The 10,993-nt window shown below is 40.0% G+C and overlaps 1 pseudogene; it reads right to left on the bottom strand.

Annotated features, from left to right (window-relative positions):
- Nucleotides 1-1,080: 1,080 nt before the first annotated feature.
- On the bottom strand, nucleotides 1,081-10,877 carry LOC112649716 (Golgi-associated plant pathogenesis-related protein 1-like; annotated as a pseudogene).
- Between the last annotated feature and the right edge of the window lie 116 nt (nucleotides 10,878-10,993).

The raw sequence follows: 10,993 nt of genomic DNA, 5'->3' as shown, positions 1-10,993 counted from the left end.
ATAAACCTGGAGGTTTCAGATTGTTTATACTTAGTAAGTTTAGGGGCATGGTTAACTTAGCAAATACATAATCTTCATAAGGGAAGGGATGTGTGTTTCTCATTATTGGAAAAAAGTATCCAAGACTTGCAAACAAACAAATTACTGGGTGTTCTTGCAGTTTTAGTACTGAGCAGAGACCAGCAAACTTCTATAAAGGACCATTCAGTAAATACTCAGGTTTTAGGCCAAAAAAAGCAAAATTGAGGCTATTGTATAGGTATTCGTAAACAAGAGAGAAAACAAATTTCCACAAAATTTTAATTAGTACTATTCAAAATAAACCAATAATTATTAAATACAAGTTTTGGTACAATAGGTTTACTAATGAGAGGGATAAAATTCCTTTGGGGAGTATGCATTTTGCTTAGTTGGGTTCCAGCATTATCAGAATCAATTGCAAATGTTCAACTAGATTAATGTTGATCTGTAATGAGATTTTATGTATCTCATCTGTCTTTTCACACAGATAACTACTGTCAAATACTGCTGTCAGTCCACAAGCATGTGATTCAACTGAGCATATTCATTGCTTGGAAAGCATTTGTAGAATTCTGTTAGCTTCTCCTCTGGATATTTGCTCAATTTTTTAAATTAAGTTTTTATTTATTTTTAAAGTAATCACGGGTGCCTAGGTGGCTCAGTCAGTTAAGCATCTGCCTTCGGCTCAGGTCATGGCCCAGGAATCCTGGGACTAGGGCCTGCGTTAGGATCCCTGCTTAGCAGGTAGCCTGCTTCTCCCTCTCCCTCTCTGTCTGCTTGTGCCCACTCTGCACGTGCACTCTTTCTCTATCAAATACATAAGTAAAAAATCTTTAAAAACATAAAATAAGGGGATCCCTGGGTAGCTCAGTGGTTCACCGCCTGCCTTCGGCCTGGGGCGTGATCCTGGAGTCCCAGGACCGAGTCCCACATCAGGCTCCCTACATGGAGCCTGCTTCTCCCTCTGCCTGTGTCTCTGCCTCTCTCTGTGTGTCTCTCATGAATAAATAAATAAAGTCTTTAAAAATAATAATAATAATAAAATAAAATAAGGGCACCTGGGTAGCTCAGTCTGTTGGACATCTGCCTTCGGTTCAGGTCATGATCCCAGGGTCCAGGGATTGAGCCCCCTCTCAGGTTCTCTACTCAGCGGAGAGCCTGCTTCTCCTTCTCCCTCTGCTATTCCCTCTGCTCATGCTCTCTGGCACACTTTCTCTCTCTTAAATAAAGTCTTTTAAAAATTAAAATAAATAAAATAATCTCTATGCCCAACATGGGGCTCAAACTCACAACTCTGAGATCAGGAGTCATGGTATACCAGCCAGGCCCCCCCTGCCCAGTTTTTGCTCAAAAACTCATAATAAAACATTACCAATGCTAAGCCATCAAATTGCTGTGTGGTGGGGCAAATCAAGATATTCAGCTTCTATTTCTGACAAAACAAAAAAAACAAAACAAAATAAAACCCAAAGAACTGATGATGGTTGTGTTTACGAGATTGAATGAAGTCAACTATTGACACTAGGACTTTATTTTTTTAAAAAAAAGCTTTTATTTATTTATTCATGAGAGACAGAGAGAGGCAGAGACATAGGCAGAGGGAGAAGCAGGCTCCCAAACATATGACTGAGAGAGAGGGGCAGAGGGATAGAGTCTTCAAGCAGACTCCCCACTGAGCATGGAGCCTGATGTGGCTGGATCTCACCACTCATGAGATCATCACCTGTCATGATGAGTTGAGTCAACCAACTGAGTTAACTAGGCACCCCGTGAATAACGATACACTTTAAATATATTACATTTTCATAAGACTTGTAAATTTGTTGAACTAAGCCCTTTTTCTGCTCCACATATATTTTTGCCACCATCAGTTGTGAAACAATTTAGCAGATTTCAGGTTGTGCTGAATTAATGTTTTCTCAACTTCCTTAAAAACATTTTTACCTGTAATTGTTTCATGCAGATTATTCAGAGAGGCTAATTCTTCAGTTGCTTCAAATTCAGCATTAACTTGTCAAATAACAACCAAACACTATTGGCAACTATGGACTATCAAGAGCCAAGGAAAACCACTTGAAATCATTTGCTTTGGTTTTTTTGTTTTGTTTTGTTTTGAGTAATCTCTACACCCACTGTGGGGCTTGAACTCACAACCCTAAGATCAAGAGTTGTGTGCTCTTCTGACTGACCCAGCCAGATGCCCGTAAAAATAAAATTGTTAAGAAAAAAAGACATTCTCAAATTTTAAATTCTTAAATCTACCAAAAGTAGATTACAACGCATGATCACATAAAATGAACTTCACTTCAAAGCATCACAAACATTAGAATTCAAAAAGTCCAAAGATGGATATTACAAGTAATGTACAAAATAAATTTTCTTAAAAATAATTTTTAAAAGTTTTATAATTGATTTTCCCCCCAAAGTCCAAATAACTGTGGTCTATCTAGGTAACCATTAAAGCCTTTATATGACCCTTCCTTTGATAAGATTAAGTTTATGCAGGGGGGCCTGGGTGGTTCAGTTGGTTAAACGTCTGACTCATGATTTCAGCTTAGGTCATGATCTCAGTGTCTTGAAATCCAGCCCTGCATCAGGCTCCATGCTGGGTGTGAAGTCTGCTGAAGATTCTCCCTCTCCCTCTGTCTCTCTTCCCTCTGTCCCCCACACCCAATACTTTCTCTAAGAAGAAAAAAAAAAAGTTCACGCAGAGCTGTATATTCAAGTATGTGTACAAGAGACACTCACATGCATCACACACAAGCACATACATCCAGAGGGGCAGAAGCACAGTTGAGTTTTCATTGTTTTTTTTTTTAATTTTTTTTTTTTTTTTTTTTTATTTATGATAGTCACAGAGAGAGAGAGAGAGAGAGAGAGAGAGAGAGGCAGAGACACAGGCAGAGAGAGAAGCAGGCTCCATGCACCGGGAGCCTGACATGGGATTCGATCCCGGGTCTCCAGGATCGCGCCCTGGGCCAAAGGCAGGCGCCAAACTGCTGCGCCACCCAGGGATCCCAGTTTTCATTGTTCTAGGCACTTCCTATCCACATTAAGTCTGCCACCTTCCCATTACATTTAACAAATTCCTTCTTTGGAGGCAAGATATTTTCTTCAAAGAGGCCTAGTTGACAACATTCCCTGCTAGGAAGTATCAGGCCACCATGAAGGAAGACCCCTCACTTGCAAGTGCCTTCCCTACTCCCATCTTCTTTGTATTCTTTGATATCATCTGTGAAGTACCCAGTCCTGGAGATGAAGTCAGGCTGGTGAAAGTTGTAGTGCTTGATTTCACTGTACCATCTATCAGCCATCTCCTTTTCTGTCTGATCATAGGAAGCCCATGCCAAGTTCTCTCTCCAAACTGGCTGTGACTAGACTCTAGGCTGGGCTTGAGCATCCTTGGGCTGGCCAGGGCTTCTGAATAATGCTAAGCCTCCTGGTTGGTCTTCTTGCAGAGCTTCAGTGCAGGGGGAACACCATGCTACTCTTGGCAATTGTGGGTCTTCAGGACCTCATTATTAAACTGTTGGAAGCTGATTTGCTCGTGGCCCACTGGGTGCTTTCCCCAGCTCCCACTGCTGCTGTACTGTGCTTTCTTGCCTGGATCTGGGCTGCTGGAAATCAATTCCTATCTTTATGAACCTGGGCAGATGAGCAAATCCAGGTACCTAGAGGAAGTCAACCTTACTGGCAAAAAGAGAACAGTTGCTGATTCCAAGAGCCAAAACACACAAAGGGCCAGGAAAAGGAGTAGAGGATTAGGGGTTGGGGGGTTAGTGGAAGATGTGGTAGAGAGAAGGAACTTGGAATTAACATAGCCCTGCCCAGTGGTCAAGGCACTATAAAAAGCTCTATGGAGAAGACCAAGGCCTGCCTACACCCCAACACATATACAAACGAGATCTAGGGGCCCTTGCTCCTTAATCTACTGTTACTCAGGTTCATTTTCCTCCTCAAATTAGTTAATATAGACATGAAATAGAGCCCCAAGTTTCTGTGTACAGCCCATTTTTTCCTTCACAAACTCTAACCTTGCCCATAGATATTTGCTATCTATATATATCAATAGATTCCAAATCTATATATTTAGCTCAGACTGTTCTCATTAGTTTCAGACCCATATGTCCAATAACCCGCTAGATTTCTCTACCTGAAGACTACTCTGGTACCTCAAACTCAACATATAAAATGTTAAAACCATTGAAATATATTAAAATTTATGTTCAATTTGTTGACCCATAAATTCCTCTAGGCAAAATTAAATCTCCCTCAATGTTTTGTTTTAAAAGAGCAGTGTACTTAGAGCTGCCAAATTATTATTTTTCCTTTGAGCCTAAAGTGAAAAGATTCCCATAAAGTCCTACAACCTCTTTATTAAATAAAGGAAAGTTAGTATTTATTTGTAACAGCAAAAAACTAGAAACAACCTAAATGTTTTTCTATAAATTTAACACAATCATTTTTTTTTTATTAAAGATTTTATTTATTCATGAGAAACACAGAGACACAGGCAGAGGGAGAGGCAGGCTCCCTGAGGGGAGCCCGATAAGGGACTTGATCCCAGGATCCTGGGATCAGGACCCAGGCCAAAGGCAGACACTCAACCACTGAGTTACCCGGGGGTCCCTAGATTTAACACAATCCTAATGAAAATCCTAGTAGATAGGTGTGTGTGTGTGAGTGTGTGTGTGAAATTTTTTTTTTAATTTTTTTAAAAATTTATTTATGATAGTCACAGAGAGAGAGAGAGAGAGAGAGAGAGGCAGAGACACAGGCAGAGGGAGAAGCAGGCTCCATGCACCGGGAGCCTGATGTGGGATTCGATCCCGGGTCTCCAGGATCGCGCCCTGGGCCAAAGGCAGGCGCCAAACCGCTGCGCCACCCAGGGATCCCTGTGTGTGAAAATTGATAAGATCTTAAAATTTATATAGAAGGGCACCTGGCTGGCTCAGTCTGGAAAGTATACAGCTTTTTCTTTTTTCTTTTCCTTTTTTCTTTTTTAAGATTTTATTTATTTATTAGCAGAGAGAGAGAACACAAACAGAGGGAGCAGCAGGCAGAGGGAGAGGGAGAAGCAGGTGCTCTGAGGAGGAAGGAGCCCAATGTGGGGCTCAATCTGAGGACCTTGGGATCACAACCTGAACTGAAGGCAGATGCTTAACTGACTGAGCCACCCAGGCATCCCATTATATAACTCTTGATCTTAGAGTTTGCCTCCACATTGGGTATAGAGTTTGCTTAAAAATTTTTTAGATGGAAATGGAATGGCCAAGAATAGTCAATATAATCTTACAATCTTAAAATTGGAGGCCATAGACTACTAGATATCAAAATTTATTACAAAATTATAGAAGTGACGAACACTTGTGACAAACACTTGATTTATAAAAAAGGAGACACTATAGAGCACTGGGAATAAAGATTGTTTTGTTGACACAAATCATCCACAACTTGGAAATGCTATAAAGAAGAGTCAGTAGGGCTAAATAAAGATGAACTATCTTTTTTTTTTTAATTTTTATTTATTTATGATAGTCACAGAGAAAGAGAGAGAGAGGCAGAGACATAGGCAGAGGGAGAAGCAGGCTCCATGCACCAGGAGCCCAACGTGGGATTCGATCCTGGGACTCCAGGATCATGCCCTGGGCCAAAGGCAGGCACTAAACTGCTGCGCCACCCAGGGATCCTGATAAAGATGAACTATCAAGGTAATATACTTGTCTTTAACTCATTCTCTATTTATTATTGATTAAAGGCTAAAACTGTGAAGTCACGTGATAACTTACAGATTTTTGTTTGGTAATGATGCAAAGGATTTCTGATGAGTGGAAAAGGTTATTGGGAACCTGGCTGGCTCAGTCAGAAGAGCATGCAACTCTTGACTGTGGGGTTGGTTGTGAGTTTGAGCCCTATGTTAGATGTAGAGATTACTGAAATAAATAAATTAATTATTTTTTTAAAAAGGTGGGGGTGCCTGGGTGGCTCAGTCAGTTAAGTGTCTGAGTCTTGATTTTGGCTCAGGTCATGATCTCAGAGTGCTGAAATTGAGCCCCATGTCAGGCTCTATGCTCAGTGAGGAATCTCTCTCCCCTTCTCTCTTCCTCTCTCTCCCTGCCCCCCCAACTCTTGCTCATGTGCACTCTTTTTCTAAAATAAATAAATAAATCTTAAAAGAAAAGGAAAGGTTATGGTGTTATTATCCTGCAGACATTAACCAGTTTTAACTAACTTTTATCTAACATACCTTTTTCAAATGCCTATAAATACTTGTGATGGTTAATTTTTTGTGTTAACTTGACTAGGCCACAAAGTGCCCAAATATTTGGTCAAACATTATTCTGGGTGGATGTTTCTGGATGAGATTAACATTTGAATAGACTGGGATCCCTGGGTGGCGCAGCGGTTTGGCGCCTGCCTTTGGCCCAGGGAGCGATCCTGGAGACCCGGGATCGAATCCCACATCGGGCTCCCGGTGATGGAGCCTGCTTCTCCCTCTGCCTGTGTCTCTGCCTCTCTCTCTCTCTCTCTATGACTATCATAAATAAATAAAAAATTAAAAAAAAAAAACATTTGAATAGACTGAGTAAACCAGATTGCTCTTCCTAGGTGGGTGGGCTTCATCCAATCAGCTGAAGCCTCACTACAATATAAAGGCTGAGTCAGAGAAAATTTCTCCAGGTGCTCGGTTGGCTCAATTTGTAAGGTATGTGACTTGATCTCAGGGCTATGGGTTTGAGCTCTATGTTGGCTTAAATTACTTAAAAATCTCTAAAAAACAGAGAGAGAAAACATTTCTCTCTGACCGGCCAGTTGTTTCAATTGGGACATTGGTCCTTTATCTTGCCTTTAGAGTCAAACATCAGCTCTTCCTGGGTCTTCAACCTGCTGGCTTTCAGACTACAATCATACTGTCAGCTTTTTATCAGGCCTTTGGATTGGGACTGGAACTATACCATCACCTCTTCTAGGTCTCTAGTTTGCCAGCCTTAAAGATCTTGGGACTTGTTAGCCTCCATAATCCTGTAAGCTAATTCCTTATAATAAAATCTCTCCATCTCTATGTATGTGTGTATGCATATATATGCACATATGTGTATGGTTATGTATATATATGTGCATATATATGCATACATATAAACATATTGCCCCCCCCACCATAACTCTAATACAATACCTAATTTCCTTAGGAGCCTTGGTGTCCATTGAAAGATGAATGGATAAAGAAGATGTGGTTTATGTATACAATGGAATATTACTCAGCCATTAGAAATGACAAATACCCACCATTTCCTTCAACGTGGATGGAACTGGAGGGTATTATGCTGAGTGAAGTAAGTCAATCGGAGAAGGACAAACATTATATGGTCTCATTCATTTGGGGAATATAAAAAATAGTGAAAGGGAATAAAGGGGAAAGGAGAAAAAATGAGTGGGAAATATCAGAGAGGGAGACAGAACATGAGAGACTCCTTACTCTGGGAAATGAACAAGGGGTGGTGGAAAGGGAGGTGGGCGGGGGGTGGGAGTGACTGGGTGACCGGCACTGAGGGGGGCACTTGATGGGATGAGCACTGGGTGTTATGCTATATGTTGGCAAATTGAACTCCAATAAAAAAATTAAATTAAATTAAATTAAAAAAAATTTCCTTGAACGCTCATCAAACATGCTTTATCATCTTCCTTATTCCTTCAGTAATGAGTTAAATGAATTTGTCATGCATTCATTCCATATAATTTTTTTTTAAGATTTTATTTATTTATTCATGAGAGACATAGGCAGAGGGAGAAGCAGGCTCTTTCTGGAGATTCGATCCCAGACCCCGGGATCACGCCCTGGACCGCAGGCAGTCACTCAACCGCTGAGCCACCCAGGTATCCCTCATTCCATATCCTTATTAGAATCTTGCTTTTAACTTTTTGAAAGTTGTACTTTGATGATGTTTTTTAACAAAAAGTGTTGGATCAGTTCCATAACCATATGGGGAAAAAAATGAATCTTGACTCCTACCTCACACCATACACAAAATCTATTGTAGATGAGTTATAAAAGGTAAAATAATAAAGGTTCTAGACAATGACATAAGAGAATATATTCATTAACTTGGGATAGGCAAAGACTTCTTAAATAGGTATAAAATAAAGTCATTATCCACAAACAATGAAATAAATTGGACTATATTAAAGTTAAGAACTTCTCAGACCACCTAGGTGACTTAGTTGGTTAAGCATCTGGCTTCCCCTCAGGTCATGATCTCAGGGTCCTGGGATCAAGCCCCACATCAGGCTCCCTGCTCAGCAGGATGTCTGTTTCTCCCTCTTCCTCTGACCTTCCCCCCTGCTCGTGCTCTCTCTCTCTCTTTCTCAAATAAATAAATAATTTTTAAAAATAAAGTTAAGAACTTCTGTTCATTGAAAAACACTACTTAGAAAATAAAGAAAGCTACAGAATGGGAAAAGTTATTTGCAATAGATTTCTCTAACAAAATAATCATATACAGAATATACAAGGAGCTCTTACAAATAGAAAAAAGACAGACAACCAAATATAAAAATGGGCCAAGGGAATCCCTGGGTGGCTCAGCGGTTTAGTGCCTGTCTTCCACCCAGGGCGTGATCCTGGAGACCTGGGATTGAGCCCCGCGTGGGGCTCCCTGCATGGAGCCTGCTTCTCCCTCGGCCTGTGTCTCTGCCTCTCTCTCTCTCTGTGTCTCTCATGAATAAATAAATAAAATCTTTAAAAAAAGAAAAAAGAAAAATGGGCCAAGGACTTGACCAGGCAAATCACGAATGGTAACCAGTAGGCATATGGAAAGGTGCCCAAATTTACTAGATATCAAGGAAATGCAAACTAAGGCCACAGTGAGATACTTCTGCATATACACTAGAATAGCTGAAATTAAGAAGACTGACAACCTCAAGAGTTAGCAAGAAAGTAGAGAAACTAGACTTCACATATATTGTAGCACCGTGAACTGTTGCTACAATCTCTTTGGAAAAAATTTTGGCAGTATCTATTGAAGCTGAACATATACATGCCCTATTACTCAGTACTTCTAAGTATATATCCAATAAAAATACATGTACATCAGTCAATAAATTTATTTTTTTTAATGTAGAGGAAAAATAAATACCAATTTGGAATAGTGGTTACTGCTGGAAAGAGAAGATGAGGAGCAAAGAAGAGAATGGAATGAGATTAGGAAGGAGTATATAAAAGCTCAACTTATCTGAAATATTAATTTTCTTGAGAATTTAAAGCAAATGTGGTAAAATATTAATATTTGATAAAGCTGTGTGAAAAGAATGTGGGTGTTTGTTATAGTATTCTTTATAACTTTCTCTATGCCTAACATATTTCATAAAGAATTTTTTTATTTATTTCCTTTAATTTAATTTTATTTTTTATATGAGCTTTATACCCAACATTGGGCTTGAACTCCTGACCCTGAGATCAAGAGTTAATATGCTCTACCAACTGAGCCCCTCATAAAGACATTTTTTTAAATCTTGGAGAATACTCAGAGAATGTTTAAGAGCCATTGTAATATGAATATTATTCATATTAATATGAATACCAATACCAATATTGTATATATAAATATACTACATACACACACACATAGGTTGATATGATGTGATAAAACTGGCACTTTGAGCACCTGGGTGGCTCAGTTGGTTAAGCGCCTACTATCGCCTCAGGTCATGATCCTGGAACGCCAGGATCCAAGTTCCAGGATCCAGCCCTGTGACCCAACAGCTCCCTGCTCAGCAGGGAATCTGCTTCTCCTTCTCCCTCTGTCCTCCCAGCTCATGTTCTCTCTCACTTGTTCACTCTCTCTGAAATAAATAAATAAAATATTTTTAAAGGAACGAAAGAGATACAGAAAGAAAGAAAAGAAAGAAAGAAGCTGGCACTTTAACTCATGAGTCTTCCTTCCCAAAACCCATAACCCCAGTCTAATCAATCAGACAAATCCTACTGAAAGATATTCTGTAAAACATCCTATGGTAAAACCATCAATGCCATTGAAAACAAGGAAATCTGAAAAAATGTTACAGCCAAGACAAGTTTAAGGAGACATGACAACTAAATGCAATGTGCTATCCTGGATGGGATGCTGGAACAGAAAAAATGGCATAAGGAAAAACTAAGGAAATATCAGCAAGGTATGGACTTTAGTTAATGATATGTATCATTTAAAGTCAAGTAATTTAGCCAAATTCATACAGCTAGTAAATATCCAACACCCAAAGTTCAGAGGCCTATGCTTTTTCCACTACTCCAAACCCTTCCACCTTTACTCTTTGTAGGATTATCAAGCTATTTGTCTGACAACTTAAACAAGTTCCTTGAGGATAGAGAAAAACTTTTTTTTTTTTGAATATCACTGGTGTTCAGTAAACCAGCTTAAGTTAACTACTTACCGAAAAAAAAAAAGTCCCAGAAACCTAAAGAATCTGAGACTTTCAGAGAACTTTATCAGGTTTGATCCACAATCTATATCACCAGCTCCACGGAGAGGCCCGATAGACCCTGGACTCAAAGCCCTTCAGTTCTGCAAGGGTCCTGTGCTGCCATCTACAGGTAGCTGGTGAGCGCTGACTTTCCCTGCGGTATCTCGGGAAATCGTGCGGCGAGTGTAAATCGGAGAGAAGACTCAAGCGCTAATTAAATTACAGAACATTTGTAACTGTCACAGAGTTCACTTGACATTTGTACAAAGCAAAGGCCCTACTTCTCTCCGGCGATTGCAGGCTCTTCTACCTCTGTATTAACACGTACGCTCCTAAAATTCACAGAATTCCTTACTGACCCACCTTCCAAAGGTAGAGATCTGGCTGTCATTGCCCATCTCCCAGAACTCAGATTCTCCTGCACAGCGTAGGCTGCAGACATTTGCTCGACCTCACAGACTTGAGACCCTAACAACCAGATTGTCGCATCTTCACAGACCCCTGCGAGTCCTCG

This window comes from Canis lupus, chromosome 11 (genome assembly GCF_003254725.2).
Source record: "Canis lupus dingo isolate Sandy chromosome 11, ASM325472v2, whole genome shotgun sequence".
In the NCBI taxonomy this organism is placed as follows: Eukaryota; Metazoa; Chordata; class Mammalia; order Carnivora; family Canidae; genus Canis; species Canis lupus.
Note: the sequence above shows the minus strand (reverse complement) of the source record. Positions and strands in the feature narration are given on the sequence as shown.